Raw genomic sequence first — 7,439 nt, forward strand, 5'->3', positions numbered from 1 at the left:
CCTGCTGCTCTGTTTGGGACACAGCTCTCCTGCAGTGGTCAGATGGTCTCACGAAGCTCAAAATGCATTGTGAGCTGTTAAAATGCAAGAGCGGTTTGTGAGAAACACAAGAATTTCTGAGTTACTGTAATTTTTTGATAATTTATTCCATGCAGGAGTCTCCAGAGCCTTCAGCTGTTCCGTGGCCCTACTGTGCTTGCTCCTGCAGTCACAAAAGAAGGGGCAGCTCCTGTTCCAGAGAGACTCCAGTCTCGGCCAGCAAGAAAGCAAAGGGGAACAGAAGCAACTGACAGCAAGGCAAAGTGAGGTGCCCATGATCATGAAGCAGTCAGTGGCACAAGGAGGAAAGTAACCGGCCACTGTGGGTTTAACCTGCCACCTCTCTGCACAGCCTGGGATGTTGCAAGTGGCAAATGAACCACAAAAGTTCCTAGAATAGCTCTCTGCCCATAGTGCATCCACAGCTGCAGTGAAGCCACAGCCAGGACACTGGAACTTCCCAGGTATGTACACAACACCCATCAACTTCGTACCACTGCTTATGACCCCAAATCACAGCTCTGACGGACCAAGTGCAATGCATATTCCCAACTTGAGACACCCTTGACCTCCAGACATCCAGAAATGGGAGCTGTTGGGGTGCAGTGCTTCCCCCAGAATGGCCTGCATGAGGCCTTACAGATACAAATCAGCACTTTCAAATCACACCCAAAAGAGAACAGGAAGCCACAGCAGGCTCAGATGAGCATATTTTGAGGTCTCTGGTGAGAAACAGCACGATGCGAAGCAGAAGTGAAAATCCACAAACTCTGTCCTTGCAGGGAATGAGTCCCCAGCTGCCTTGGCTGCGTGGGATGGGTGGTGAGATGGCCTTTTGTTAATTGGTGCCCTGTGCCTGGTGTTCCGCTGGCGAGGACAGGCTGTCCCTTCCAGAGAAACCCCTTGCATAAGAATTAAAGAGGAGCTGGGCTGAGATGCTGAACTAATCCACCACGGCATGCCGGGAAGCTGCATTTTAAGCCATTGTCCCTGCCCTCCCTCCTCCCCATGCGTTGTTTATCTCTCCTGTCCCTCCCACAGCAGTACGTGAATTATCCTGACTGGGCAAGCTGGTTTCATAACCGCCTGCACTACGTCCCATTCCCCCACCCCCGGTGTCCGCATGGGAGATGCTCATACATGGGAGGCTTTTTAGTTACCGCCGGTTTGCGCCGCTGTGAATAACAAGCCCACACAAGCGCTGCGCTCCCCCCCTCGATGCACGCAGTATCCGCACACTGCACATGCATGTCTCTACTATGGCCATGTTCGCTCCCCTGGCACATGCTGCCACCACATGCTTACATCGCAAGCTCGCTTTGCACACGCGTGACGCTCGGTGAGCTCTCCAGGAAGCGCAAAACCGGCGTGCTTGTTACACACGTTCAGAGCCTCTGTCCCAGCTGCTCCTTCTCACCTATTGCCCATCACATGTGTGTGATACTTTGCCTTCCTGCAACTGTACCCTGCACACAGGACTTGTGCCACAGACTTGCAGCTCAGCCCTGCCACGGACACGCACGTGTGGCATGTACCTGGCATATGCCAAGCACAGGCCATACACAAATGGGGCACTGCGCATCATAGGGTCGGAGGATAATTCAGGTTGAAAGAGACCTCAGGACAGCTCTAGTCCAGCTTCCTGCTCAAGGAAGGGTCAGCAAAGAGTTTAAATGAGGTCACTCAGAGCTTTATCTGGTTTTGTCTTTATCTTATCCAGCATCTCTAAGGATGGAGACTGTACAGCCAACTTTTCCCCATGCTTGACTGTCTTTCGGGACGGAAAGATTTTCCTTGTATCCAAGCTGGACTTCTCTTTTTACAACTTAGACTTGTTGTTTCTCATCTTCCTACCATGCGCCACTGTGAAGAGCTTGGCTCTGTCTTTTGCCAAGGGTCCTGGGTGATTTCCCACAGAGCTTTCTCCATCTGGCAGGTCCCCAGGCCATATTGTGGCCAGGGCACCTTCCTTTCCAGGTGCAGAGCAGTGCATTTGCCTTTGCTGGATCCAGAATGTTCCTGCAGGCCCAACCCTACAGCCTCCTTGTGTCCTTCTGAGGCAGCTGAGTCCTCTGGAATGTTGGCTGCTTCCCTCTCCAACCAGATGTCATCTGCAAGGCTGGCAGGAATGCACTCCATCACCTCCTCCAGGTCACCGAGAACCATGTTAAACACGACGGGTCCCAGGACAGGCACCCCACTTGGAACCAGCCTCTGGGCAGACCACAACTTATTAACCACTACCCCTGAGCCTGGACAGCCAACCAGGTTTTTTACCCATCTGTTTGTCCATCTATCAAGACCACAACACTCTTACTTGGGTACAGGAGCATCACAGGGGATGGTGTTGGAAGCCTCGCTGAATTAGAGATAATCAACCTCCATTGCTCTCCCCTTACCCACAAATCCAGTCACTTTATCAAAGAAGGTAAACAGGTTGTTCAGGCAGGATTTACCCTTGTTAAATCCACACTGACAGTTGCCAATCACCTTCTTCTTCACGTGCCCAGAAGTGTGTGTTCCAAGAGGGCCCGCTCCAGGGCCCAAACAAGTGTTACCTGCCTGTGGTTCCCAGAATCAACATTTTGGACTTTTTCTTTTAAGAAGAATGCAGGATTTGCCTTTCTCCAGTCACGGGGGACCTCTTTTGATCTGTGCTTCTCTATCTATCTTCTCCTCCAGCCAGCCTCTCAAACATAAGTCATTTAACAGCTGAATTATCTCCCATCTGAGCAGTCCTATACTTCATTTGGTCTGACCTGCAAATCTTCCTGCAGGGGCAAATGTGGCTTCTCAGTTCTTCGTTGCTTTGCTCACGCTGTTCTTCAGGGAGACAGAGGGCTGTGTCTCTGAGCCCCAGGGTTGCTCCTTTTCTCCTTGGGTTGCACATCCTCTCACTAGAGGCCCTGAGATGTTCACACTGCTGACAGAAACCAGTCCTTGTGCCATGCAGAAAGGGAAAGGGGAGCAGAGCAGCCTGATCCCACCCCTGCAGGAAGATGGGATGGGGCTGCCTCAGTTGATGGCTCTGCCACAGGACATGGAGCAAAAGGCTATGAGAAAGAGACCAGTTCAGCTCCTTTTCTCCAAAAAATAAGAGGCTCAGAGTTTCTTAGAGGGACACATGCTGCTTTCAAGGTGAGGAGGAATCCATGAGACTTGGCAAGGCAGAGGTGGTGCCTCCCCTGCATCCCTTCATCTTGCCCAGGATGCTGGGCCAGGTTCTTTGACCATCCCCAGGCATTCAGATGCCTTGGTGCCTGGGGAGCACTGAGTATGCAGGTGAGGAAGGTGAGGTTACATGTCTTAAAGCAAAGATCCTGCTGCTTCAGCCCTGAGCCAAGCTCCTCCCGAGGAACCTTGGCCTTGTTCTATAGTCCTCTGTTAAGTCTGCCCTGGCCCTATGCAGCTCTGAATATTCCTGTTTGTTTGTTTGTTTGTTTTTTACCAAAGCAAGCCAGTGTGGGTGTAACAAAGAGTCAGTTACAAACTGAGAGAAGCTGGAAATACCATGAGGATAAAAAAGGCAAGGTATATGGAAAAAAAAGCAATAAAGGCCCTTAATTATGGGTGTGGCCAGGAGCAGCTCCTATTATTAAGGTTGCCAACACTTCCCCTTTTAAGACCCTGTTTTCACTTGCATATAACTTTGTCAAAGTTTCAACACTGGAGCAGAAATTTTCTGTAGAAAGTGATTGCTTCAGTTTGAATTGAGCACTTTTACTTTGTTCTTTCTGAAATGCTGGCCCACTGCTAGGTTTTCTGGGCAAAGAAGGTATACATACGGCCCTGGGGATGAAAGCTGCAGATCATTTGGGCTTTCAAGCAAGCGCTTGGCCTTGAGCAGGACACTGTGTCACAGAGACTGTGTTTTGCCAACTCCATGAAACACCGCTGCTCTCCCTCACCAGCGTGGATAAATTACACAGCTTTGCCAAAGGCAGGAGAAAGACTTGTCACAGCTTCACAGCTACAAAGATTTCAGCCTCTGCTTAACTGCCCAGCCCTCGCTTGGCTTCTGAGGCTGGTATGACGATGTATGGGCTTTCCCACAGAGAAGGGCTAAAGGAAACTGAGAGGGTTTACCCTTCTAGGGCTATTCTGCGTCAGGCACCAGGCTGAATCCTTCGGTGCTTCTCTCTGCCCTGCGCACCTGGCCACCTCTCTTTTGGCTTCTGGGAAGCCCAGTGGAGGAAAGCCCCTGATTTGATTGGAAAGGGATGAAACTCAAAGGAAAAGGACGAAAAATCTGGGGCAAAGCAAAAGAGACTGGGAGATGGGTGAGAGAGCTGAAGGGAGATGCTGGGGCTGGTTGGGCAAGGGGTTATTGCCTGGGAGCTGCTGGAGTGACTTGCTGGCTGAGCAGGGGTATTGGGAGCTGAAAGCAGGGCTGACTGGGGCAGAGAGGTGAGACTGGGAAGAGTGGAGGAAGGGGGATCAGCAACAGAGTGGGCAGGGGGAACAGACGGGAGTCAGGCAGCACCCAAGCTGTTTGCCTGGGGAGTGGAGGATCCTGGTGGCAGATGGGGACTGGGGTTGGAGGGGGGCTGCCACCGACCCACTGCCCAGGAGGGCTTGGACTGGTGACAGGGAGCAACATGTGATGGGAATGCTGGGACTGACAGGCCAGGTTATGACACTGAGCCATACTGGTACTGTGGGAGCAGGAGACTGGGCTGGGGATCCAGCAAAGAGACAGGTGAAGTGGGTCCGAGGGGAGGCAATGGCTGAGCCCAAAGCCAAGGGCTTCCTGACAAGCCTGAAGAAGGGAAGCCAACAGTGGGAAAGCTTGCAGGTGACAAGGGGAGCAGGGAGGACAGCCATGTCAGATTGTGTTTCTGGGACCACACATTTCTCCAGAGCTCGAACAATAGTCTTCTCCCAAGCCTTATTCCCAAGTCTTACGGCTCCAGTGCTGTTACCCCAAACACCACCGAACAGTGCGTCCCACCTCTCACCAGCTCTGCTCCTCACTGAGAGCAACAAGCCACTATTGCTATCTGTTATATCAGATTACACATTTCTCATCACTGAGAAATGGCAGTACCCAGGCTGGCTGTAGAACCACCCTTCAATGTCCTCATGCATACAAATTATGGCTTAGTCTTTAATTATGTGGCCACAGACTTATTTTCCACAGGACACCTACAGCACACAGGTTAGATTATGCTCTGGATGAGTCTGGGTTGTGTCATGAAGAAGACTCTTTGCCTGGACTCAGCATCATCTTTCTTTTTTTCCTTTCCGCAAAAAGTGTGAAGAAAAAGGAGTGACTCATTGCTGAGACAGTTGTGTGTTGGCCTGCATCCCTGCCCCTGCTGCGGATTTCCTACCTGATGCTGAGCGAGTCACTCACAGCAGCCTTTTCAGAGGTAGCTATTAGCTATGTTTTATTTATTTTGGGTTTTGCATTGTTTTTAGCCTTGTGCTATCCTAGGATCCTGATGTCTCATTTGCAGGAGTATTTATTGCTCCCTGCTGCATCTGAATGGGGACTTACACTTGACTGTAGAAAAGGCTTTAAAATGAAGAGTGTTTTGGCAAAGCGCTCAGATCAGCATCTCCACCTTGCAGGCTGCATTTCACCTTCCCTCCAGGAATCCGGGGTCTTCTCTAAAACACTCTTCTCTTGCTTGGTATGAGTATGGAAAAGGCAAATCCACTATTGTTTGGGAAGTACTGAAAAACTAGAGTGTGTGTCCTGTAAAATAAGACCCTGTGAACATTAATCACTGTTTTTTTTTGAGTGGGGGCTGCACATTCTGAGTAAATTGTGAGTTAGCGCTTCGAACAACTCTGTCCTGCTCTGTTGGATGTGTCAAGCCACAGGTACCTGCCTCCTCAGGAACTTCTGCACTTGAATTGTAGGTGGAAATGTTTGTTCTCACTTCTCATCTTTTCTTGCTTTCAGTGGCCTTGCAGAAGTAGAACTTCAGCACAGAGCTGAAGTTTTCTCTGTTCTTTCTTTGCTTCCTTGCACTTTCCTAGCATGGAGAAGTCTCTCCATGAAGTGGCTTTGGTCTTCAAAGCAGCACGTCCCTCTCTGGATAGTGGGTGAAATGGGATTCTGCTCACTGTGGATCAGGCAGAGCTGCCAAATGTGACCTGGCATTTCTCAGAGGTCTGCTAGGTCACTGGAGCTCAGCTTTCCCACGAGTTTTACTAGATGCTCTGAATATCGTATACGGTGACACTGGAAGGCCACCCAGCAGTAAGAGTGTGAACAAACAGGGCAAATCTAGCCCTTCTTCTCCTTTCCCACCCGAGGAATGTCATGGCAGGCAGCCATGAGATTGTGTGTGTATCCAGTGAGGTATAACCCCCTTGGATACACCAGCCCGCAAGAGTCAGCCCAAACACATTGCCTTGGGTTCCCTCTACGAGGCTGCAGCATGAGCACCGTGGACTGCCCGAGGTCCTTCCCATGCAAACAGGACAGCAGGCAAAAGACCTGCAAGCAGAGCCACCCAACCATCTTCTGTTTGCCTGCCTTCAGCAGCAGCAGCCCTTGGATCATTCAGGGGTGCTTTGGATATGTCTGAGCCCCACAAAAGGTAGATGTGAGGTGTCCCATGTGTAGATTCCCCAGTTGCAGAGCTAAGGGGCTTGGCTGGAGCCTCAACTCCCTTTCATGCTCTATAACCAAAGATTCTTCCCAGACAAACCAAGGAGAAGGGGTGAGGTGAGGCCTCCTGGGGTGTCATCCGGGCATGGGGTTGCAAGTGTGGCCACAGGTCACGGCTGGGTCTGGGAGGTTAAACATCCTTCCAGGTGCTGTCATTAAACAAATCTTAATGCACCTTTGTTGTTGTATTCTGGTGCCTAATATAGGGCTAGACCTCAGGGGATGTTCGTTTTTGGAGAGTTACATAAAGCGGAAAAGATGCTTGTGGCTACCACTGCACACTGGTTTGGCAACTGGCGAGGAATGGAGATGACCCAGCACAGATTCTGACTATGGATTCTGCCTGTCCCTCAAATTTCTTCCCCTCTCAACCCAACCCCAATCTCCCTCTAGTCAGGGTCCTGCTGCTTCTATTATATGTAACACCTACCTTTTCTTTTCTAGACACTGGGGCAGAAGTTACCTGTTGTACCACTGAAGCACCAACAGTCCTGATGGAGACAGGGTCCCTGCTGTACTGACTGCTACACACATAACCAAAACCAGCAGCCCCTGGCCCAGGCTCCCCAACAAATCACTCCGTAAGAAGAAATGTAACTAGGCAATGCTTGGAGAGAAGAAGGTGGGTGTTATTAGATCACATGGTTAGCCTGGCTAACAGTACTAAAAGCTTGATTACAATTCAATTAAGGGAATGTTTCTAATTAAAGAGTTCTTATTTTAAGCCCTAAATGATTAAAATAAAGGTAGCTGAGGTGTCCATACACACATTCTG

The 7,439-nt window shown here is 50.3% G+C and overlaps 1 long non-coding RNA gene across 1 annotated transcript; it reads left to right on the plus strand.

Annotated features, from left to right (window-relative positions):
• Positions 1 to 4,123: 4,123 nt before the first annotated feature.
• Positions 4,124 to 6,986, plus strand: LOC135578112 (uncharacterized). Its single transcript, XR_010469519.1, has 3 exons — positions 4,124 to 4,319; positions 5,294 to 5,411; positions 6,871 to 6,986. It is a non-coding gene; the product is annotated as an uncharacterized LOC135578112 (long non-coding RNA).
• Positions 6,987 to 7,439: the final 453 nt, after the last annotated feature.

This window comes from Columba livia, chromosome 1 (assembly GCF_036013475.1).
Source record: "Columba livia isolate bColLiv1 breed racing homer chromosome 1, bColLiv1.pat.W.v2, whole genome shotgun sequence".
Lineage (NCBI taxonomy): Eukaryota > Metazoa > Chordata > Aves > Columbiformes > Columbidae > Columba > Columba livia.